This window comes from Macaca mulatta, chromosome 12 (genome assembly GCF_049350105.2).
Source record: "Macaca mulatta isolate MMU2019108-1 chromosome 12, T2T-MMU8v2.0, whole genome shotgun sequence".
Taxonomy (NCBI): Eukaryota; Metazoa; Chordata; class Mammalia; order Primates; family Cercopithecidae; genus Macaca; species Macaca mulatta.
This window is the reverse complement of record NC_133417.1, coordinates 11,433,292-11,458,972: the sequence shown is the minus strand read 5'-3', so window position 1 is coordinate 11,458,972 and position 25,681 is coordinate 11,433,292. Positions and strand designations below refer to the sequence as shown.

The following is a 25,681-nucleotide window of genomic DNA, read 5'->3' as shown; positions in this document are numbered from 1 at the left end:
CTTAGTTTGAATTAGTTTTGCTTGTTGGGAAAGGCTTTCATTAGTCAGTGCATTGAAAATCAATGCTCACAAACTGTCTCCCACATTTTAACATTTTGTATTAAATAATACATTTGATGAATGTAATTTAGAAAATAAGAAATGGCAAAAAGGATGAAAATAAAAGTTATCAGAGATTTACAGCCTTATACACTGCTCTGATGTGTATCTTTTCAGAATCTTTCCCTCCACCCCATGAATTGGTCAAAAGCATGACATCAGTCTTAATATACTATGTCATAAGCTATACCCTTTTCCTTAAAATATTGTAAACATTTTTTCATGCCATTCAATATCATTTTATACAACAGCATAATTTTAGAATATATACTTTGTATTCCAGAAAATACCTTAATTTACTTAATGAATCCTTATTGTTTCATTCATATGTTTCTTCCCAATTTTCACTTTTTCAAATAAACCAATGCAGTTGTAATAATCTGAAAAAAGAACAGGATAAAAAATTAAACAATTTCTGAAGAAGTATATTTAACTACTAAAAATGTTTTTATAGTATGCAAAATTTCCCTTGAGGCATCACAATTAGAAGTAAATGAAAAATAGTAAATAGCGATGGTTAACAATTACTGATTTATCCTGTAAAGGTGACGTCAGCTCAACTGGCTTGCTTTTCCTAGAATTTATCTCAGCCAATGTATTAAATTTTAACATGATAATGTATATATTATATATACCCACACCTTCAGAATTAGTGTGTTCCAGGGCAAATCTGCAGGGAGTTCAGAAGACAATATGCTATTTTTCAAGAACATTTAGTCTTAAATAAGGTTAGCATAGATGGAATAAAAAGAACAATAATGCAGCCATAAAAAAGAATGCGTTCATGTCCTTTTCAGGGACATGGATGAAGCTGGAAACAATCAGCCTCAGCAAACAAACACAGGAACAGAAAACCAAATACTGCATGTTCTCATTCATACCTGGGAGCTGAACAATGAGAACACATGGACACAGGGAGGGGAACATCACACACCGGGGCCTGTCGGGGGGTGGAGGGCAAGGGGAGTGAGAGCATTAGGACAAATACCTAATGCATGTGGGGCTCAAAACCTAGATAATGGGTTGATAGGTGAAACAAACCACCATGGCACGCGTATACCTGTATAATAAACCTACACGTTCAGCACATGTATCACAGAACTTAAAGTAAAATAAAATAAAATTAATAAAAGCCCCCAAAGAAAGACACCCCAAAAACAGCAATAATAAGATGATAAAAATGTTTAAACATGTGTTAAATCCTCTGTGATAAATTATTAATTAAAAATAATAAGGCATTTTTATTTCCACCATACAGATGGAAAAATTGAGATTCTCATAATCTCAGTAATTTAACCACGGTGGCAGAATCTGCATATCAGTTAGTGATGCCTCCAGGATTCCAATCAGAGCTTCAATACTGATGTCATGGCTTTAGCACTTTCTACTCACAATTGTTCCACTTAATAAAAACATGTTTTAAAACTTCAAGAATGATGGTACCTGTGTCTGTGTATGGACATGTAGACGGAGATGATGCAAAGTAGAAAGAAAAGCCCCGAGAGCTGAATCTGGTGCTTCAGTGGGGCAATGACAAGGATATTCCTAATAGGGTTCTATCCCAGGGAATACCATGCATCTCAGTACATGTATCTCTTTTCCTTATTAAATGAGATACAGTACATGTATCTCATTCCTTATGGTTAAAGAATAATATGTTATTGAAAAGTTTTATCAGTCAGAGCCCCCATCTCCCAGCTGCTGTGGGTATTGTCTGGTAACAATTCACAGCTGTCGCTTTAACACCACCCTTCCTTACCATGGGGGTAGACCTCAGTCAGAGACTAGCCATGGACTGCAAAAATTAGGCCCCCTTTTCTTAAACTGGGACGGTCCTGGTGCAATTCACATTCTAGGACTCTCCATACCCAGCTTCATCTGTGTAATCAGCTCCCATATCCACAGTTACCTAAAGTCAGCAATATGCAATAGTTGTGTCTAGATTAAAGTCTGGGCCATGCAAACATAAAAATCACATAGAGAGTGGCATTATAGGCTTATCTCCTATTCTTGTATTCACATTCTTGTATTCACTCACCCACTTACCCATTCATTCATTTTCTCAATTATTAGTTTATTTCAACTATTTCCCAAGTGTTATTTTATTCGTTTGTTCATTTGCTTTAAAGTACAAATATTCAATGTGCTGAGTCCTGAGAATGCAAAAAGAAATAATATACCTACTTAACCTCAGCCAGTGACTAAACCTGGGATGCAAAAATTAGGTCCCCTTTTCTCAAGATGGGGCATTTCTGGTGCAATTTGTATTCTAGAGATTCCTTATGCCCAGCTATATCTGAGTCTTTCCTCCTTCAGTAGCACTTATGGTCTCATCAAGGAAATAAACATGTACATACATTAGTGTGCAGAAGGGTCTTTGTAGTGTTTTTTAGGAGAAAGTGTGTGCGAATCAAAGAGCAGTATGCTTGGGAGTGCCACCAGAGAAAGCTTTATAAAGAAGTGAGTAGTGGACATGTTTCTTTGGCAGGGGGCAGGGATGGATGGGGGAGGCGACAGTGTAGGAGCTTGTAAAAGAAAAGAAGAAAGGGAGGGAAAGGACATTCAAGAAACAACACTGGTCAGCAAACAGGAGGAGTGGGGGCACACTCACGTGTTAAATGGGACATTCAGAGCACAGAGCAGGGGAAGAATGGCTAGGAGGAGAGATGCCTGAACTGAAGGCTCCAGATAGAAGCATTGAGTGCTGTCTTGGAGCTGACACTTCAACCTCAAGCCAAGATCCAGGCACTAAAGAACTTTCAGTAGGGCCTTGGAGGCCATTTCAGATGGCCCAAGATTACGGCAGTGCAGGGAGGGATTGGTGGGCACAGCCTGAGCCTGGCGGAACAGGGCTGTTGAAATAGTTGAGGGAAAAAAGCCTTCATCGATTACCTTCTCCTAGAAGGGAGGAAATTAAGAAAGCAGAATTGATAAGACATGGCTCCTATCTGGGGGTGGGGTTAGGTAACAAAGGATGAAGAATATTTGAAAATAAGAGTTCAGAATGATGTCCTGGCTCCTTGCAAGGGTGCCAGGTGGTGGCATCGTGAACCACCCTCTTGCTGTCTGTGTGATCTTAGACTACATCTTCATTCCTGAAAGGAAGTCACTGCTTAAATTCAGTATTTCTTTTTTTACTAATAAGTGCTTGATAATCCATTAAGTAGAACAGTGCTCATCCTGAGAGACATTATACATCTCCCACTTCAGCAGGTTTTCCATGAATTTGATCACAGAATACAAATCCCTCCCTTTATGTATTTCCTCATTTTTTAGTAGGTTGGCAGTTTTGAAGCAGAGTTTTCTACTCACTCAGCCTTAATTAAATCTGCAAATATAAAAGTGGGGTATGTCTAAAGGTTGTGTGATTCCATCTAAATACCAAAGCTTAATATGGTTTCTGACTTACAGAATAGTGAGGACGTAGAGATTTTTAAAAATGATATACCTCATTGATGTATATCAATGAGGACAGTTGAAAATCTGATAGTTCACTCAATCCAAAATTCTATCTTCAGTACTTTTTAAGGATAATTTCCATAGTTTACTGGGGCAAGTGGGAAGGGTGCCCACCTACAATCGTATGAAATTAGTCAAGATGCATGCACCCAAAACATTAAAAGCTAATTTTAACAAGCACTTACTAAGTTTTTTCTAGCACTTGATACTTACATATTCTGCCTTCCTTTTATGGTAGTAAAGAGAAAGAAATAAATATTTTAAGTACCTACTAAATGTCAGGTCTAATCACAGGTGCTTTGCATGACACATGTCCCCTAATCTTTCCCGCACCTCTTTGTGCTATCATCTGGCAGGCGAGCCCACAGAGGCCAGGAGACAGAAAATGCCACACAGAGGGCAGGGCCAGGTTTCCCAAGGGAATCGCAGAAAGGTTCCTGTCTAGGGCCAAGGCTCCTGTTCTTTATTTGCCTGGTCACATCACATTTCAATTTGCTCTAAATGAATCTCTTTCAAAATTAGATGGAACTCTCTTACTGTTACGATTCTACAGGTGAAACATACATTTTATTCAGAATCTGATTACTTAGAAGCAAATGAAAGGAATAAACAAAGTTTAACTCATACCGTTGTTCAAAGGAAGACAAAATGCAGTCTGAAAATGCCAATTTCATTTTTGCTTTGAGTGGGTGGAGGCCAGAACACTCTCTTTGAAAAGAATAAAAAGTGTATTCTATCTGTTTGAAAGATGAGGTTTGGTCTTCTCTTAAGGATTCCTGCCCTGAAGTGGCTGGTGTCTTCCCATGTTTTTGTGAATTTCCATGTGCAACTCCCCCAAGTCTGTGTTGGTCTCGTCCTCAGGGCTTCCCCAGAATGAGCAGGTGGCTTTTGTCTGTGAAACTTCAGATGTGCTTCTGTGACTACGTGGATCTAATACCTACCTGTGGTCAATGCATCAGCAACTTAATTTCATATCAAATGGTCACTCCAAGGGGTCCTTCTAAGTGAATGAAATGTGAGAGGATGGATTATTTGTTCTTGTTGCTTTTTTGTTTCTTTTTAATTAGGTCATCAAAGGGATGGAATCTTATCAGCCATTTGTGCGCTCACTGTGATAAAGCTGGCAGCAATCAAATCAATTTTAAAATGGCTGGTTACAGAAATCCAACTCCTATTGAAAGTTCAAGCCAAATTTAACTAGGGGAAAATGGCATACATAATAAAGATAATCTGATTTTTCTTACCCACATTTTCATAGCCCTTATAGGTACTATTCTAAGTGCTTGATAAATATTAACTCATTTAGTGTTTCTAAGCGTCTTGTTGCTATAGCATTCTTAAAATACCACCCATTTTACAGATGAGGAAATGGAGTCACTGAGAGTTAAGTGACTTTCCCAAAGTCACAGAGTTAGCAAGTGTGGATCAGAGATTTGAAACCAGGTGAGGTCTTCTTTACCTCCCTCGTTTGTTCTTCCCTGTCCTCATCAGTCAGGTAAGATGTTTCATCTCTACCAACACCTGTCTTCCAGCCTCCTTCACCTGAGAGTGCCAAGAGAGGTAATCTATATCAGCAAGAGAGACAAAACAAGGACCTATGTATGTGCAGTTGTCCCACACTGAAAAATGTGTAGTCCCAGATAAAATTCTACCCAAGGGCATGGAGATGCCAGAGACAGAGTGGAGAGGGCGGCAAAGGAACGTAGGAGAAAGAAGAAGGGAAAAGGAGCCATTTTAAACACTTGCATTGAGCAAGTGTGGTGCTGATTGAATGGCCACTGACTCTTAGCGTAAAGACTATCACCATCATGCACTGGACCCCTTCCCTGCAAAAAATAAGCCTTTATTCTTTTTAATAAGGAAATAGGCCAGTGTACCTTCCTAGCTAGTCCAGAACATAACAGCAGTGTTTTATGAGGGACTTTGATATTTTATTCACCAAATGACCTCATAAGTTAGATTTATTTTTCATGTCCATCTTCCAAATGGGTTTCCTGGGCTTTAGAGATAAGATGTTGGTTAAAGGCATAATACCTCTAAGATAAGACTGAACCCCAAATGTAAATGTGGGGCTTCTTTATTTGGAGAAATTTCCTTTATGGTGTTTTACAAATAATGAACCTCGAAAGCACAATCTTGTAAGGATAGAATGTTTTACAACATAAAGTACAGCGATAGGTTATCTTTGGCTACATTACATAGTTTCTCCTTTCCTGGCTATAATTATAAAAATATAAAAATAAAGACCATCATGTTTAAAGGTGAATCCTGGCCAATTACCACCATTCTTGTACCTACATCCAGTTCTGAATTATTCTGAAGGGTTAGTGGGTCAAAGGGATAATTTTCCTTCAAGTAGTCTTGTAATTTAATTAGAAGTATAGTTTTTGGCAAACCTTTTTTTTTTTTTTTTTTCCTGAAACGGAGTCTCACTCTGCCACCTAGGCTGGAATCTAGTGGCACAATCTTGGCTCACTGCCGCCTTTGCCTCCCGGGTTCAAGCGATTCTCTTGCCTCAGCCTCCCAAGTAGCTGGGATTACAGGCACCTGCCACCATGCCTGGCTAATTTTTGTGTTTTTAGTAGAGACAGGGTTTCACCATGTTGACCAGGCTGGTCTTGAACTCCTGGCCTCCCAACATGCTGGGGTTACAGGTGTAAGCCACAATGCCTGGCCCAAACCTTTTGTTTAAAAAATACTAGTTTCTTTTTATATATTTTTATATATGTATTTTATATATTTTCCCCTTTGACATTCTTCTGTGCCCTAAGGCTAGACTGCAAACTGTCTCTACTAAGGTTTCTGTTCCTGATTCTATCTCCCATAGCAAAAGAGAGGAGGGGGAGAGAGAGAGAGAAACTCATTGTGAAGATTCACTTTTGATGTTGTCATTATGCAAAAATTACAAGAGAGTTATTGCAATCAACTTCCATTAGGCATTTTCTTGTTATCTTGATTGGCAATTGTCCAATTGCAGTGAACCTGAGTTGGGAATTCAATAGTTTTTGTTTGATTTTTGGCAGGTATTTCTCCCTTTTGAATGTTATAATATCTACCATTTAAAAGGCCAATATATAGTTGGTTAAATCTTTGCAATTCTGAACAGTAATAAAAAGAATGAGTGGTAAATAAATGGCAGATAAGATTTATCTGTTAGAGCTTATATTAATCTTTTCTGGGTTGAAAGGTATTTAAAAATATTAGTCTAGATAAACATATTGCCAATCTGCCTTTCATTTTAAATGAATCCCATTTCTTTTGTTTGCATTTCAATCCACTTTAAGGAGTCACAAATAAAATATATTCTATCATAAGAATCATAAAACGCAGGTGTTGGGATGAAAGAGCATCTTAGCACTGCGCTTTATGGGGATATAAAGGAGATATATAATACAGTTAAGAGAAAGTTTGCTTTGCCTTTGTTTCCTCTGAGAAAGAATTTAAGAGTGTTTGGTCCATCTAGAAAAAAACATGTAAACCAGCAATATGCTTAAAAAGAGAAAGGGGACAAAAAGCAAAAGCTGCGGAAAGCCTTCCTTCACAGTGGGAACATCCATGAATGTATGTTGTAGGTAAGATGTTTTGATTAAATGGCATTATAAATACACAACCTGAAAAGAATAAGAATGTCCATATCACAACTATCATTTATTACTTCCCAGTCTATTTTTGTTTCTAAGAAACCAAAGTGGGCAACATATCTAAAAGTCATCACCATACCCACTCAAAATGCATTCCTTGGCTTTGTGCACCTGGCTTACAGTGTATTTGTAAACCATGTCTGGGAAAATGATGGATGAGCCTTGGTCAGCTTTGGCATCCTCCAGGCAAATGCAAATTTGTGAATCAAAGGCAGCAGCAATCAATCCATGTCTGTTACTAGGCAGCAAGGGCATTAGAATAATGATAAGACCATGTCTTCCAACAAAGTAAATCAGACAGCACCACTAGCTGGGAAGCTCCATCTGTCCTTGAAAGGACTTGACATGCAGTCAGGCTCCAGGACCAAGTAAATACCTGTGAGCTTTTGAAATGGATGCTTCCCTTGGGGTTAGTATTTATTTATACCTTGATTTCAAATGTTTCTGAAGTCTGGCTCAACCTTTTGCCAAAGACCAGACGGGTGGAAATGAGCTGATATCCTGAACTTCAATTAGGCCCTGGAGGTCATGCCTTCACAAATGGCCTTTCCCTGGCAGTGGAAAACCTCCAGTGTTTACTCTCAAAAGCTACTGGCAGAACTCGTCATTCAGGAAGACTGAGCACTTTCAAAAGGGCTCTTTTTGACTCTTAAAAATGTACAACAAAAAGTTTTCTGTTAAACTGTTGCTTTCCTTAGGCATGGCAGAATGTGTTCAGTAACAATAAATTCAAGGAAAAAACTGCAAAGCTATTTCCTTTGTTCAATTAGACTTTTTTTTTCAAAGATGTGACCGTGATGGGCCCTCGGGTGTAAACAATGGGGAACAAGTTACCAAACACCAAAGGATCAAAAAGGGACACGAGGGACAGGATTGGCAAGGTATGGAGTAAGTAATTTTTTCAGCCGTGACAACAGCAATAGAAGATCCACGTGTTTAACTTCCTCTCTGGAGCAAAAGACCATTAACATGGAACGTTCCATTAGAGGGTTGAAAATGGCCCTTGAAAAATAAATGCAAAGAAAACAGGGGAAGAAAACCCCAGAGCAATGATGAGAAACTGGTCAAGCACAATATGCCAGCCCATTCCCTGTGGCTGGTTTGTTACCTCCCGTAATACTCATGGCCATCCTGCAAGGTGGTACTGTTCTCTCCTCTTATAGAAGACTGACCTGCGGTTCAGTAATATATGTTTTAATTTCAACCAAAATTAAGTTCTGAAAGAGGGCTGCCTGTCCCTTTTAGTGTACGGTTTTTCCCACATTGCCCTTAAGTGATATTTACACTTGCAAGAGTTTGCATTTTCCTAACAGCCACAGTGGTTAGGTTAGCTTATGTTCTGCATGGTGAGAAAAATAAAAGGCTTATTCTCATGTAGCTCTTCATTGTCACACCACTTGGAGACATTCAAGATTCTAATTTTCAGCTCTTGCTGATGTTCATATTTGGGGTCGCAGTTGGTCTCTTGCCATTTCTGATGTGTATCCACAATAGAAAAATGAAATAATCTATCATCTGATAGCAGTTTGCCACTCATAAAATTATAGCACACATTTTTTAAAAATGTAAAGTTCTAAAATCAGTTCTTAAAATTGTTATATGTCTTAATATCCAGAAAAAATTAAAAAAACCTAAGTATTCCCTGAAGCTTCCTAAAGTTATTTATATAAAAAATTAATTTTTAAAAAAATTTTGTCATGTTTTTCTAAATATTCCAGCCCAAATAGTTAGATGTCATTACCCGTTCTCATTTCATGGGATAATAATAAAAAGACATTAACAGAGAAATATGATTTTAGTTCTCTAAGACATGTATTATATTTATATCTAATGTCAGAATTATCTAAGACAATAAAAGTCACCCATATTATTTTGCATGAAAGGTGAGCTCTTTTATTTTGTTTCTGAATAGGAGAGAGAAGAGATGAGAGAAAAATAAACAATGAGAATCAAGTCAGAGGAAAAACTAAATTGAAGAAGACAAAGATAATTCTACAGTAAAATTGCAGAGGGATTTTTAATTTTAAGTGATCAAATGATTCATTTGAAGTGGCTCGTATTGCTTTTTAGTCATCAAATCTATCTTGTGATTATTTTTAAATGATATCCATTAAGGACTTGAGTTGTCCGTTTGAGTGAATGCAGCATCCGCTGAGGAGATGATCCTAATTCTGAAAAGTAGCCGGAAGACCTCCATTGACAGCTTGATTACGTACATATTATATGCAAGTATCCATATATATGTATATACATCTACACACATACACATGCATATTTTTATTAAAAGTTATGTGTTTTACATGGCTTAATCCTTATAATAGTTTTCAGATTAGATACTGTATTATAACTATGTATAGTTACAGTGGAATCAAATTCAGATATATCTGGTTTCAAAGTCTGTGATTCCAAAATTCCATAATACCATTAAATCTTCCTATATTAACATAAATTAATAATTATAATAGGAAGAACTTGTTACACTTACATTCTGACATCACTAATTTAAGAACATTTAACTCAGTCTCAATAACCAAAACATATTATTAATACTTTCCTTTTACACAAAGCACAGAAAGGTTAAGTAACTAGCCCAAGGTCACCGTGCTAATAAGTGAAGGATCTAGGATTCCAACGTAGGAGTCTTTATCTTGTGCTTCACAGTATTTCCTGCAAGTCACAGAGACTAGTTGCTAGTTATATGCCATATAAAAATATCTGTTATTTAAATATCAAATGGCAGTTTCAGGCTTTGAGCTGCAATCTAACTCTGAAGTCAATGCTTTTTCTACTAAATCAGTGGGTCTTAGCTGAACTCAGTGCTGCATGTCTGTAGTCAGCTAGTCAAGAGGCTGAGGATTGCTTGAGGTCAGGAGTTGGAGACTGTAGTGTGCTTTGATTGTGCCTGTATGTAACCACTGTGCTCCAGCCTGGGAAACATGGTGAGAAACACTGGAAGGAAGGGAGGAAGGAGGGAAGGAAGGGAGGAAGGGAGGAAGGGAGGGAGGGAGGGAGGGAGGGAAGGAAGGAAGAGAGGCTATTATCCTCCTTTATCATTATGTAAAAGATGACCACTTTAACAGCAAAATGTACAGAAAGGCATCCAGCTCTTTTTATTTGTCTTATGTTATTACACACTGGTATTCATTTTTGTTTAAAATTTTCCGAGTACATGGTAGGTGTATATATTTATTAAGTACATGAGATATTTTGATACAGGCATATAATGCATAATAATTACATCAAGGTAAATGGAGTAGCCGTCACCTCAAGCATTTATCCTTTGTGTTACAAACAATTCAGTTATACTCTTTTAGTTGTTTTTAGATGTAGAAATAAATTAATGTTGACTATAATCACCCTATTACTCTATCAAATAGTAGAGCTTACTCATTCTTTCTAACTATATTTTTATACCCATTAACCATCCCCACTCCCTCAACCTTGCCAGGATGGGTTACCCTGCCCAGCCTCAGTTAACCGTTATTCAATTCTCTATTTCCATTCGTTCAATTGTTTTAATTTTTAGCTCAAACCAGTAAGGGAGAACATGAGATATTTGTCTTCCTGTGCCCGACTTATTTCACTTAACATAATGACCTCCAGTTCCATCCATGTTGTTGCAAATGACAAGACCTGATTATTTCTTTATGGCTGAACATACTACATTGTCTATAAGTACCACATTTTCTTCATCCATTCATCTGTTGATGGACACTTAGTTTGCTTCTAAATCTTGGCTACGAATGAATAGTACTGCAAAAATTACGTGAGTGAAGATATTTATTGGATCTACTGATGTCCTTTCTTTTGGGGCTACACCTAGGATTGGGAATGCTGAATTGAATGTTAATTCTATTTTCAGTTTTTTGAGTAATCTCCAGACTATTCTCCATAGTGGTTGTACTAATTTACATGCCCATCAACAGTGTACAAGGGTTCCCTTTTCTCCACATCCTTGCCAACATTTATTATTGCCTGACTTTTGGATAAAAGCCATTTTAACTGGGTGACATCTCACCCAGATATCATTGTGGTTTTGATGTACATTTCTCTGATAGCAATGATATTGAACACCTTTTCTTGTAGCTGTTTGCCATTTGTGTGTCTTCTTTTGAGAAATGTCTATTCAGACATTTTGCCCATTTTTTATTAGATTCTTAGATATTTTCCTATAGAGTTGTTTGCATCCTTTATATATTCTGGTTGTTAATCCCTTGTCAGTTGGGTAGTTGCAAATTTTCTCCCATTCTGTGGGTTATCTCTGCACTTAGTTCATTGTTTCCTTTGCTGTTCAGATACCTTTAACTTTATGTAATCAGACTTGTCTATTTTTGTTTTAGTTTCCTTTGTTTGTAGGCTATTACTCAAAAGATCTTTGCCCAGTCCAACGTCCTGGAGAGTTTTCCCAATTTTTTGTAGTAGTTTTATTGTCTGAGGTCTTAGATTTAAGTCTTTAAACTATTTAGGTATGATTTTTATACATGGAGAGAGACAGGGATATAGTTTCATTCTTCTGCATATGGATATCTGATTTTCCAAACACTATTTATTTATTTTAATAGGCTTTGGGGGAACAGGTGGCATTTGGTTACATGGATAAGGATTTTAGGGGTGATTTCTGAGATTTTGGTGCACCCATCACCTGATCAGTGTACACTGTACCCAATGTGTAGTCTTTTATCCCTCATTCCCCTCTCATCCTTCCTCTCCAAGTCCCCAAGACTCATGTCAAGACTTATGCCTTTACATCCTCATAGTTTAGCTCCCACTTATAAGTGAGAATATACAATGTTTGGTTTTGCATTACTGAGTTGCTTCACTTAGAATAATGATCTCTAATTCCATCCAGGTTGCTGTGAATGCCATTATTTCATTCCCTTTCATGTTTGAGTAGTATTCCATGGTGTATATGGATATCTCTATATGCCATTTTTTTATCCACTCATTGATTGATGGGCATTTGGGCTAGTTCTGTATTTTTGCAGTTGCAAATTGTGCTGCCATAAACATGAGTGTACAAGTGTATTTTTCACATAATGACTTTATTTCCTCTGGGTGGATACCCAGTAACAGGATTGCTGGATCAAATGATAAATCTACTATTAGTTCTTTAAGGAATCTCCACACAGGTTTTCTTAGTGGTTGTAGTAGTTTACATTCTCACCAGAAATGTAAAATTGTTCCCTTTTCACCACAACCACACCAATATCTATTTCTTTAAATTTTTAATGACCATTCTTGCAGGTGTAAGGTGGTATCAGATTGTGCTTCTGATTTGCATTTCCCTGATCATTAGTGATGTTGAACATTTTTTCATATATTTGTTGGCCTTTTGTATATCTTCTTTAGAGAATTGTCTATTCATGTCCTTAACCCACTTTTTGATGGAATTATTTGCTCTTTTCACTTTCTTTGTTGTTGTTATTGTTGATTTGTTTGAGTTGCGTATAGGTTCCGAATACTAGTCCTTTGTTGAATGCGTAGTTTGAAAATATTTTCTCCCACCCTATGGGTTGTCTGTTTACTGTGCTGATTATTTCTTTTGCTGTGCAGAAGCTGTATAGTTTAAGTCACATCTATTTACTTTTGTTTTTGTTGCATTTACTTTGGGGTTCTGGTCATGAAGTCTATGCCTAAGCCAATGTCTAGAAGGCTTTTTCTAATGTTATCTTCCAGTGGTTTTGTGGTTTCAGGTCCTAGATTTAAGTCTTTTATTTATCTTGAATTGATTTTTGTATAAGGTGAGAAATGAGGATCCAGTTTCATCCTTCTGTATGGTTTTCCAATTTTCCCAGCACCATTTGTTGAATAGGCTGCTCTTTCCCCACTTTATGTTTTCATTTGCCTTGTCAAAGATCAGTTGGCTGTAAGTATTTGGCTTTATTCCTGGGTTTTCTGTTACATTTCTTTGGTCTATGTGACTATTTTTATGCCAATACCATGCTGTTTTGGTGACTATAGCCTTATAGTATAATTTGAAGTCAGGTAATGTCATGCCTCCAGATTTGTTCTTTCTGCTTACTGTTGCTTTGGCTGTGTGGCTCTCTTTTGCCTCCATATAAATTTTAGGAATTTTTTTCTAGTTCTGTGAAGAATGATGATGATATTTTGGTGAGAATTGCATTACATTTGTAGATTGCTTTTGGCAGTATGGTCATTTTCACAATATTGATTCTATTCATCCATGAGCATGGGATGTGTTTCCACTTGTTTTGTGTCCTGTGATTTCTTTCAGCAGTGTTTGAATCAATGTATACAAATCAGTAGAACTACTATACACCAACAGCGATCAAGCTGAAAATCAAATGAAGAACTCAACCCCTTTTATAATAGCTGCAAATAAATAAATAAATAAAATATTTAGCAATATACCTAACCAAGGAAGTGAAAGACCTCTCCAAGCACCATTTATTGAACTAACTGTCCTTTCCCTAATGTATGTTTTTGGCACACTTGTCAAAATGACTTCATTTTACATGTATAGATTTGTTTCTGGTTTCTCTATTCTGTTCCATTGGTCTATATGTTTGTTTTTATGCCAGTATCATATAGTTTTGGTTATCATGGCTTTATAGTATAGTTTGTTGTCATGCTATATGATTCCTCCAGTTTGGTTCTTTTTGCTCAGGATGGCTTTGGCTATTCTGTGCCTTTTGTGGCTCCATGTAAATTTAGAATTTTTTTCTATTTTTGTGAAGAATGTTATTGGTGTTTTGATAGAGATTGTGTTGAATCTGTAGACTGCTTTACATAGTATGAACATTTTAATTCTACTGATTCTTTTAGTCCATATAAACATGGGATATATTTAAATTTTTCTTTTATTCTCTTCAATTTTTCTTCAATGTTTTATAGTTTTCATTGGACAGATCTTTAACTTCTTTGGCTAAATTAATATGTAGGTATTTTATTTTATTTTTAGCTATTATGAATGGGATTGCTTTATGTCCTTTTCAGATTGTTCACTTTTGACATATAGAAATGTTACTAATTTTTGTATGTCGATTTTGAATCCTGCAACTTTTCTGAATTTCCTTAATAGTTCTAAGAGTATTTAGGTGGAGTCTTTAGGTTTTTTCCAAATATAAGATCATACTACCTGCAAGCAAGGATAATTTGATTTCTTCCTTTCCAGTTAAATGCCTATTATTTTTCTCTCTTGTCTGATTGCTCTATCTAGGACTTTCAGTACTATGTTGAATAACCGGGGTAAAAGTGGTCATCTCTGTAGTGTTCCAGATCTTAAAGACTTTTTATTTTTCTCCATTCAGTGTGATACTAGCTGAGGTTCTGTTGTATATGGCTTTTATAATGTTGAGTTATGCTCCTTCTATAGCTGTTTTTTGAGAGGTTTTATCATAAAGGAATGTTGAATTTTATCAAATACTTTTCAGCATTAATGGAAATGGTTTTATGATTTTTGTCTTTAATTCTGTTTACATAATGTATCACATTGATTGATTTGCATATGTTGACCCTCCTTGTATCCCTGGCACATTTCCCACTTAGTCATGGTGAGTGATCTTTTAAGTGTGTTGTTGAATGCAGTGTGCTAGTATTTTGTTGAAGATTTTGCACGAATGTTCATCAGGCATTTGGGTCTGTAGTTTTCTCTTTTTAATCTGTCTTTGGTAGTGGTATCAGGTTGAGACTGGCCTTGTAGAATTAGATTGAAAATAGTCCCTTCTCAGCCGGGCGTGGTGGCTCACGCCTGTAATCCCAGCACTTTGGGAGGCCGAGGCGGGCGGATCACGAGGTCAGGAGATCGAGACCATCCTGGCTAACACGGTGAAACGCTGTCTCTACTAAAACTACAAAAAAATTAGCCGGGCGAGGTGGCGGGCGCCTGTAGTCCCAGCTACTCGGGAGGCTGAGGCAGGAGAATGGCGTGAACCCAGGAGGCGGAGCTTGCAGTGAGCTGAGATCGCACCACTGCACTCCAGCCTGGGCCACAGAGTGAGACTCCGTCTCAAAAAAAAAAAAAGAAGAAAAAAAGAAAAAAGTCCCTCTTCTATTTTTGTGAATAGTTTGAGAATTGGTATTCTTTAAATGTTTGGTAGAATTTATCAGTAAAGTCATCAGGTACTGTGCTTTGGTTTGATGGGAGACTTTTCATTATGGCTTCTATCTCATTACTTGATATTGGTATTTTCAGGTGTTTTATTTCTTCATGGTTCAATTGTGGTAGGTCGTATATGTCTAGGAATTTATCCATTTCATCTAGGTTTTCCAATTTACCAGTACATAGTTGTTCAGAGTAGCCCTTGATGATCCTTTGAATTTCTGCAGTAGCAGCTGTGATATCAGCTTGTTCATTTCTGATTTTATTTATTTTGGTCTTCTTTCCTTTTTACTTAGTCTGGCTAACGGTTTAAAAATTTTGCTTATCTTTTCAAAAAGCATACCTTTGGTTTTGTTGATCTCTTGTAATTTCTTTGTTTCAATTCATTCATTTCTGCTCTGATCTTTATTATTACCTTTCTGCTACTATTAGTGTTTTTTCTTGGTTTTCTGTTTTAAGACTTGTTTTATGACCTGACCTATGGTCTAGCCTTGAGAATGAGCCATGTGCTGAAGAAAAGTATGAGTATTCTATATGCTGGGTAAAGTGTTCTGTAAATATCTCTTAGGTCTACTCGGTTTATAGTGCATAATAAGTCCAATGTTTCTTTGCTGATATTCTGTCTGGAAGATCTGTCCAAAGCTGAAAGTGGGATGTTGAAGTCTCTAGCTATTACTGTATGGAGGTCTCTCTCTCTCTTTCTCTCTAAAAATATTTGCTATAGATATCTGGGTGCTCCAGTGTTGGGTGAATATACATTTATAATTGTTATATTCTCTTGAATAACCCCATTATCATTATATAGTGACATTTTTTCTCTTCTCATAGTTTTTGTCTTGAAATCTATTTTGTCTATTATAAATATAGGTACTTCTGCTCATTTTCGGTCTCCATTTGCATGAAATATATTTTTCTATCCCTTTATTTTCAGTATATGTGTTTCTTTAGAGGTAAAATGTGTTTCTTATAGGTAATATATTGTTGTGTCTTATTTATTTTTTCCCCTATTCAGCCACTGTGTGTCTTTTGATTGTAGATTTTAGTTCATTTATATTCAATGTTGTTATTGATTAACAAGGACTTACTCCTGCAATTTAAAAAAAAATCTGGTTGTTTTATGGTCTTCTTTTCCTTCGTTTCTTCTTTCTTGTCTTCCTTTTGGTGAAGGTGATTTTCTCTGGTGGTATCTTTTAATTTCTTGATTTTTATCTTTTGTGTATCTGTTGTATGTTTTTTGCTTTGAGGTCACCATGAGGCTTGCAAATACCATCTAATAACCCGTTGTTCAAAACTGATTACAACTTAGCACTGATTACAGAAACAAACAAACAAGCCAATAGAAAAATAATAAAAACTACACTTTTAAGTTCCTCCCTCAGCTTTTTAGCTTTTTATTGTTTCCTTTTATTTCTCGTACTGTCTTGAAAAGTTGTCGTAGTTATTATTTTAATGGGTTCATCTTTTAGTCTTTCTAATTAATAGTGGTTTACATACCACACTTATAGTGTCATAATATTCCATGTTTTTCTTTGTGCTTATTATTATCAGTGAGTTTTGCACCTTTAGATGATTTTTTATTGCTCGTTAACATCCTGTTCTTTCAGGCTGAAGCACGTTCTTTAGCATTTTTTTGTAGGACAAGTGTGGTGGTGTTGAAATCCATCAGCGTTTGTTTCTCCTTCAGGATTGAAGGATATTTTCTCTGGATATACTATTCTGTGATAAAAGCTTTCCACACTCCCCACCCCCTACCCCACCCCGCTTCAGCACTTTAAATATATCATCCCACTCTCTACTAGCCTGTAAGGTTTCCACTAAGAAGTCTCCTGCCCCACATTTTGGAGCTCCAATGTGTCTTATTTGTTTTTTGGTTTGTAGTTTTTGCTGTTTTTAGAAGTCTTTATGCTTGACCTTTGGAAGTTTGATTATTAAATGTCTTAATCTTACTTGGTTTAAATCTGCTTAGTGTTCAATAACATTCTTGTACTTGAACATTGATATCTTTCTGCAGGTTTTGGGAATTCTCTGTCTTTATCCTTTTGAATAAGCTTTCTACCCCTGTCCCTCTCTCTACCTCCTCTTTAAAGTCAATAACTTTAGATATGCCATTTGTAGGCGATTTTCTAGATCTTGTAGGCATGCTTCAATCTTTTTCTTTCTTTTTTTCTTTTGTCTACTCTGCCTGTGTATACAAATAGTCTGTCTTCAAGCTCACTTATTCTTTATTCTGCTTTATCAATTCTGCTGTTAAGAAACTCTCGCATGCATTTTTCAGTATGTCAATTGCAATTTTCAACTCTAGAATGGCTACTTTATTTCTTTTAATTATTTCAATCGGTTTGTTAAATTTATCCAGTAGTATTCTGAATTTTCTCTGTGGTATCATGAGTGTCTTTGAGTTTCCTTAAAACAGGTATTTTGAATTCTTTTCTGAAAGGCCACATATATCTACTTCCCCAGGGTTGGTCTCTTGTGCCTTATTTAGTTTGGTGAAGTCATGTTTCCCTGGATGCTCTTGATGCTTGCCGATGTTCTTTGGTGCCTGGGCATTGAAGAGTTATTTACTGTAGTCTTTGCATTCTGGACTTGTTTGTACCTGTCATTTTTTGAAAGGTAATCACTGCAGCATTATGTGCATTTGGGGAACCTCAATCCCAGTAACACTGTGGCTTTTGCAGAATCATAGAAGTAGTACCTTGGTGGTCTTGTATAAGATCTGGAAAAATTCTCTGGATTGCCAGACAGCAGCTTTAGTTCTCTTCCCTTACTTTCCTCCAAACAATTGAAATGTCTCTCTGTGCTGAGCTAACTGGAGCTAGGGGAGGGGTCACACACACACTCCTATAGTCACCACCACTGGGACTACGCTGAATCAGACTTGAAACCAGCACAGCAATGGGTGTCATTCAAGTTCCATGTTCACCATTGCCTGGCTACTATGTATGTTCACTCAAGGCCCTAGAGCTCTACAATCAGTATGTGGTAAAGGAAGTCAGGCTTATATCTTTCCCTACAGGATAGTGAGTTCCCTTTAGCCCTGGGCAGGTCCAGATACCATCTGGGAGCTAGGACCCAGAGTCAGAAATCTTAGGAATCTATCTTGTGCTCTTGTGCTCTATTGTACTGTGGCTGAACTGGCACCGGAGACACAAGAAAAAGTCCTTCTTACCCTACCTTCCCCTTTCGAGAAGCAGAGGAATCTCTCCTCTTGACCTCCACTGCTCCAGGCTTAGAGCAGTGTGCTCTCCTCTGGCCCAGGGCCACACTGGCATTCTTTACCATCATCAACTAAACTTCCCTTGGAAGTGATTAACTTACTTAATGTCTGCTGATTAAAAGACTCGTTGACAGAACATTTGGTGGACACATAAACACAGAGACACATAAACAGCATCCTGGCCTTTAAGGAATTCTCTAAGGCACGAAGATGACAAATGAATCACCTGTGAAAGGGAAGGTAGCACATGATAATGGAAAAGACAAGAGAATGGGCTTAAGAAGTGGGAAAAGTGGAGAGCAGTGTGTGGATGCCCTGATCACAGCCAACGACCGAATGGCCAGTGCCATGTCTTGTGTCACAGGCCAGGGCTCTGTGACAAGCCCCTAAACTCTCAAAGACATGTATTTTAATTTTCTCCAGATTCAGCCCTCCCCTTTAGGTGCTTTAAAGCAAAATGTGATTTAAAACACTAGTGAAAAGCAAACATTATCTTGCTACATCCCAGACCTTTTTCTGTGCTAGAGAAGACAAGTGGCACATTTCCTTATATGTCTTTCTGCATGTTTCTAAATTGAGGCCTTTGAAGGCAACCAGTATATCCATTCCTCTTCAAAGAAGATTTAGTTGTTACCCTGTGGATTTGATTATTAGATGATTTTGCAAATATTGATGTTTGTTAATTAATTTTTAAAAAGTATTTCTACTTAGCTTTAGAGCTGAGAAAAATTCATTTTGCTACGTGTCACCTGAGAATGGGAAGAGAGATGCCAAATTTTTAAATCTCAGTGTTTTAATTATTTTTTCCCAAAGGTAAATTTCATAGCAAAAAACCCCCAAATTTTACTCTGTATGTTTCTTTTCAGAACCATGAAACTTAAAGAATTTAAAGGAAATGTAAATTTAGACAGTGTTCATTCATCAAATACAAAATATCCAAATGAATATTTGAATTTAATTAGTGATTTTACAATAATAATATTGTTATGTATCTCTGTTAAAAGGCACTTAAAATGTGCAAGATACTTTATCAACCTCCCATGTATTATTATCCCTTCTTCTGTAGATGAGGAAAGTTGTGGCCCAGAGAGGTAATTAACTGGTTCGATTTTATATGGCAGAACCACTACTCAAAAGAAATCATCTCACTACATCATTAACAATGTAACATCAGTCACTCTGTGTTTATTATGAAGGGATTCAAGATATTCATATATATGAAAAATCTATTGTAAAATCTCATATCAATTTGCTCCTTCTTCTCGCTAAGAATATAGATTAAAAAGCAAAACAAAAACATGGCAAGTCTCCCCATGTCTGTTGAAGATTTTTCTTGAATCATTTATTTTGTTTAGACCCTCAATATGACCCCTAAAACTGCTAACCATAAGATCTCCTTATCCCCCACCCCCATTACCATCAACATTGAATTATTTACTAAGATTATGTTTTTCTTGGATCAAGGGGCTTATAAATGAATTTTCCATTATTCTCTCTTTTATATATATGAAGAATTTACCCAAAAGTCTTTACCCACAGATTTCTATAAACAACTTTTCTTTCAATAAGCACTTTTAATACTAATGTATTGAATTGATTTCTGCTTTGCTCTTAACACATGGTGCTGTCTCCATTCTTTTTAACTGAGCTCTCTTTATTTGATCCTTTGAATTCTCCCTCATCCAGCCCTCGATCTATTCACAGTGATAAGAATGTGCCTGATTTCAAACATAGGAAAATTAGGATTAAAATGGAGAAGCCCAACTTATTTTCAAAAATAAAACTTTATAACCAGAACAAATTTTGCTCCACAAAATATTATGTCTTAAAGAGACATAATACCATATCCTTGAAATTTCAAATTCTGTATCATGATTTGTACATTTTCTTAAATGTAACAAAATTTTGCCATTATTTGTTTATTCTACTTTCATGATCAATAACCTCCAGCATTTTCCTCATGAACTATATTTTCCACTGGGGAGTCAGCATTGTGTTCATCCATTCATTGGTTCATGCATTTGACAATTATGAATAAATGGAATCATTCAATAATAGCGCATTGTATCCCTCCTGTGTGTCAAATATTATCCAAAACATTGGGAATAAGATGGTAAATGATATGCCACCCTTACCCTCAAGAAACTGGTCAGTTTCTTGATGACAGTGAAGTCAACTGATGATTCCATTTGTGCATGTGTCTTCTGCTCTGTGCAATCCAAGGCTTTTGGGGAAGTGTTCCCTCACTATCGGAAGTCACAGATGACTTCACAGAGGAAGGGAATTGTAAATGAAGACAATGGCCTTGGACCTTGGAGCCACAGAGACATAAGTTTGAGTTTCAGCTAACCAAATCTCTGCTCTTAGAACTCTGTGAACTTCCTCATCTGTGAAGAGTTGTTGATATCACCTATTTTAAAAGACTGTGGCTTATGTCTTGGGTACACACTCTTGTTCTCTCCTGGCTCTATCTTTACACCTTTGGTGTCTTCTCTGTGAGATCACTCGGCCATGGGGAGAGGAAGCGGTCCCATGGAGAGCCCCAAATGACAAGGCGAGGATATGAGATCTTCCATCCAACAGTCTGTGAGGAGTGGAATCCTTCTGAAAATGACACAGGTGAGCCTGGATGCAGATTCTTTCATCCCACTTGAGTCTGGAGACAACTGCAGCCCTGGATGACAGCTTAACTGCAACCTCATGACAGACCTTGAGCAAGAATCCCACAACTCAGGTGCAGTTTGATGTGTCACCCGCAGACATTGTGAGACACTAAATAAATATTTGTTTTAAGCCATTCAATTCAGGGTAGTTTATCATGCAGCAATAAGCAAATGAATATGCAAGTGATGCACAAAGTTTGTAAAAGAAAAATGTTAGGAAGTGCCTACGCATTGGGTTGAATATTGCTGTCATTTAGTGAGTCAGGGAACACTGAGGGCAAACCAGGTTTGAAATGGACATGAAAAGGTTGGCAAACATAAAACATCAATTAAATATCCCAGGGAAATGTGAGGTGTAGTTGCTTATATGAACTTGAAAATCGTGGAAGACACTATGGATAAGGTACAAATCCGGGGGCTATCAGCTGGCCTTTAACTTCACAGACTTAATAGATATCACCTAGAAAGTGAAAGCCAATTGAGAGGAGAGAACATCACACAAAAAGCCTAAGAGGGGAGAGGTAAAAAGAGGAAGGTGGAATGACATGCCAGACAAATGAAGGAACTGTTTGAAAAAAGAGTATGATCAATGGCATAAAATACTGGCTCTGAAGTGATGGGAGGTAAGTACAGAGAGTTCACCATTACATTTGCCATTGTTGAGGCAGTTAGTGCCTCTTATCAGAGCTTGCTCAGAATAGTGGTAGAAGCCACTGTCCCAGAGGAAATGTGGGTGAGCCAGTGGAGGTAGTCTATATTGACTGAGTTTTTAGATAATGTTGGCATGAGGACGTGAGCAGAGAAATGGAGCAGTAGTGATGGGGCAGTGCATCCATTTCAACAGGAAAAATAAAGAACATATAGACATGAAAGTCGGGAAAGATTCACTGAAGGGGGTGAAGTTATTTTCTAATTGCTTTCATTTTTTTCAGTGAAAAAGGAACAAAGTCAGTAGCTGAAAAAGAGAAAGGGCCATAGGTGGTGGTAGTTTGAAGAGTTGTATATAGCATAAATAGTCTTTCAGTAACCTGACAGTGCTTGGAGAAGAGATACATATATCAGGCTTGTTGGGCAATCTGAGAGCCCACTTATCACATCAAATACTTTACATGACAGCAGTTGGCATTTTTTTTTAAGACGGAGTTTCGTTCTTGTTGCCCAAAATGGCTAGGCTGGCATGCAGTGGCATGATCTCGACTCACTGCAGCCTCCGCCTCCCAGGTTCAAGCGATTCTCCTGCCTCAGCCTCCTGATTTTTTTGGTTTTATGTTAGTGTTGACAGACATGATCAGCTGCCCTGATAAAGGCACATAGGAAGCACAGAGGAAGTTTAACCAAAGAGTTTTTTGTTTTGTTTTGTTTTGTTTTCTAGGAAAATACATTAAAAGGAAAGGCTGTTAGGGTTTAAGGATAGATAATTATTTGGAAAGACTGTTAAAGAACCTTGTAGTTCCAAGGCTAGTAAAAAAGGAGAGGCTCCAGAAAGAATGAACAGCCTCTTTTTAGTGAGTGTAGAATCTTGAGAGTCAGCTAGACTTACGTTAGAGCAAGAAGGTGAAGAGGCTGAAGAAACAGGAGCTATTGCTCAAGACAGACCCTAAGCTCTGGAAAACAAAATAGAAATTTTAGGGGAATTGGGAGAGAGGCATAATGGACCCAATTAGGGGGTGTACATCCCTGTGCAGAGGACAAAGAAGCATGGATTTGATGTGTTCTCTGAGATAACGCAGATGAAGGATATGAGTGGATTCATCCTAAGAATATGTGTGTGAGCAAATGTTTGTTGGGGTGGCAAGGGGTATTGTGAGTTGAGAATCAGCCACAGTAGCTGAAAATAAGAAAATGTTTTCAGCTGTTTCACCTCCTGCTTGGAACTGTTTCTGTCGCTAGGGAGATGAGACCCTGCGGAGGAGTGGAGAGTTCTCCGGAACCATTCCGTCTTGCTGGTGTTGGCTTTGGGTACCATATTTTGTAGTGCCTATCATAGTAAAATATGTACCTCAAAAATAAGGTCAAGGCTGGGTGCGATGGCTCATGCCTGTAATCCCAGTCCTTTGGGAGGCTGAAGTGGATGGATCACCTGAGGTCAGGAGTTTCATCTAGCCTGGCCAAGATGGTGAAACCCCATCTCTACTAAAACTACAAAAATTAGCAGGGCGTGGTGACAGGTGCCCATAATCCTAGCTGCTAGGGAGGGAGAAGGGAGGAGAATTGCTTCAACCCGGGAGGCAGAGGTTGCAGTGAGCCGAGATTGCACCACTGCACTCTAGCCTGGGTGACAAGAGTGAGACTCTGTCTCAAAACAATAAAAATTAAAATTAAAATTAAAAAGATAAGGTCAACATGAGACATTTGTACAGGGGCATACAGTAATCTTTGAAAGTTTCCTATTTAATTCTTGATGTGAGCAGAAGACAAAAACAACTCAGCCTTTTATTTTGACTTGGCTGATGAAGATCCTCAGGCACTGTTCTTCAGCAAACAGTGCTTGCGAGACATTAAGAAGGCAGACAGCACATTCAAAATGCCCTTTTCCCGTATTTGGTCATCACTGAATTCAAACAAACACACAAACAAACTGTTTTGGAAATTTTATCAAGTTTCTGTCAGCTCATTAATACTCTTTTAATCTTCCATTTTCAGCAGTTTAATTTAGTTGATGCTTCTAATTTACATAGAGACAACATTCTTAATTGATTTAATCCCAGCTCCTGTCTTTCTAGCAAGCCTACTGCTATTTATTGATGTTCGTTAATACATGCAGACCCCGGATTACAGCTTTGCTAGCCAAAAGTTCTCCTTTTGGGTGATCTTTCGTTTTACACCAGGTTTTAATGATTTTCCCTTTGTGCCTGATGCTGGCAGCCTAATCTGAATTCATTAATTTATTAATTCATTTATTCAAAGTGTTGATTGAGTATTTAATAAGTTCCAAGAGACATATCAAGTTTGTTTGTTGGGGAAAAATGATGATACACAAATAATAGGAAGGGAGAAGATACCCTTCTATCATGTGGTGCAGGAAGATACCTCTGATGAATAGACTTTAGGCTGAGACCTGAAGAAGGAAAACAACACTTTATAGAAAGTGTAGAATGTAGGGATTTCCAAGAGTTAGAAGTAATATGTGAAAATGCCTTTGTCTGGGAAGAGCTGTGCTTGTCTGGAGCCTGGTGGAGCATGGGAAGTGTGGAATGCAGACTACTGGAAAGTTTGCCAGGGACTTGCACACGTGGAATTTAGAGGCAAGGATGAGGGGTGTGAATATTTTCCAGTGTGCAATGAAAATGAGTGGAAAGGCTTTAGACAGGAGAATAACAGGGCCTTATTTATATGTGACAATGAATACTTGGAATGACAATTTGCCTGTCAAACAGCCATGACCACATGTGTTTAGCACAGAAGACTTAGAGTCAGGTGGATCTGATTAGGAGCTCCAGTACCAATGGTTGCCTTTTGTGAGGCATTTAAGTGGTTTTGGATCTCCTCTCCGTAGAACAGGAATTATAACTCATGGTGCAGAACAGGAATTATAACTCATGGTGTTTAAAGGATCAGGAGTATGGTAAAGAATACTGCAAGATGCTGGCACATTTCAACATGTGCTTTTTCTTCAATTGCTGAAAATTTTATGATATATATTTGGTAATTCAAACTTTGTAACTTGCATATAAGTAACAAATGCGTACAAAATTGCACTTTATTTAGGGAGGCAAGAACATCACGTATTGAAACTTTTTTCATATTTTTTGATAAATTCCATATAGTAATATTCACTGTGTTAGGGTAAACAGTTCAGTTGGGCAAATTTATAGTCATTTATCCAGTATCATAATCAAAATAAAAAACAGCCCCATATACCAAAACAATTACTTAATGTCCCTTTTTAATCAGTCCTTTCCCTCCACCAGAGGAAAGGCCCCTGGCAAAATGATTTTTTTTTGCCGTTTCTAAAATATATAAATGAAATCATGTAATATGCAGTGTTTTCTAATTTCTTTCACTTAAGATAATGTTTTGAAATTCATCTCTATTGATGCACGTATTAATAGTTCATCCATTTTTTATTCCTGAGAATATTGCATTATATGGGTTCCATTCACCAGTAGATGGACCTCAAAATTGTTTCCAACTAATTGTTGTTTAGGTGGTTTTTGGCTATTTTCAATAAGATCGCTATAAACACCTATGTACAGGTCTTTTGAGAAATGTGTTTTAATTTCTATTTGATAAATTCCTAGGGATAGGTTCACTCAGTCTTGAGATGATTCTACATTTAACTTTGTAAGAAACTGTGAAACTGCACGCCAAGGTGGCTGTACCCTTTGGCCCTCACATCACCAGTGTGTGAGAGTTCCAGCTACTCTGCTTATTCACCAGCATTTAATATTGTCTTTTAAAAAAATTTTGGTAAATTTACTTGGTTTGTAATGATATCTCATTAATTCTTTTAAGATGAAAGTCAACCCAGTTTGTGACTTTACCAAATTGAATTACTATTGGAGTCAAAGCAGCTAAAATATTCTTCTTTCTATTCCTC

At 37.3% G+C, this 25,681-nt stretch overlaps 1 pseudogene across 1 annotated transcript in view; it reads right to left on the bottom strand.

The window, feature by feature from the left end:
* Window positions 1-18,543, bottom strand: part of LOC144333263 (uncharacterized) — a 108,979-nt pseudogene extending 90,436 nt beyond the window's left edge. Inside the window, exon 1 of the transcript XR_013401822.1 lies at window positions 18,436-18,543. The product of XR_013401822.1 is annotated as an uncharacterized LOC144333263 (transcript). The remainder of the gene's footprint in view (window positions 1-18,435) is intronic.
* Window positions 18,544-25,681: the final 7,138 nt, after the last annotated feature.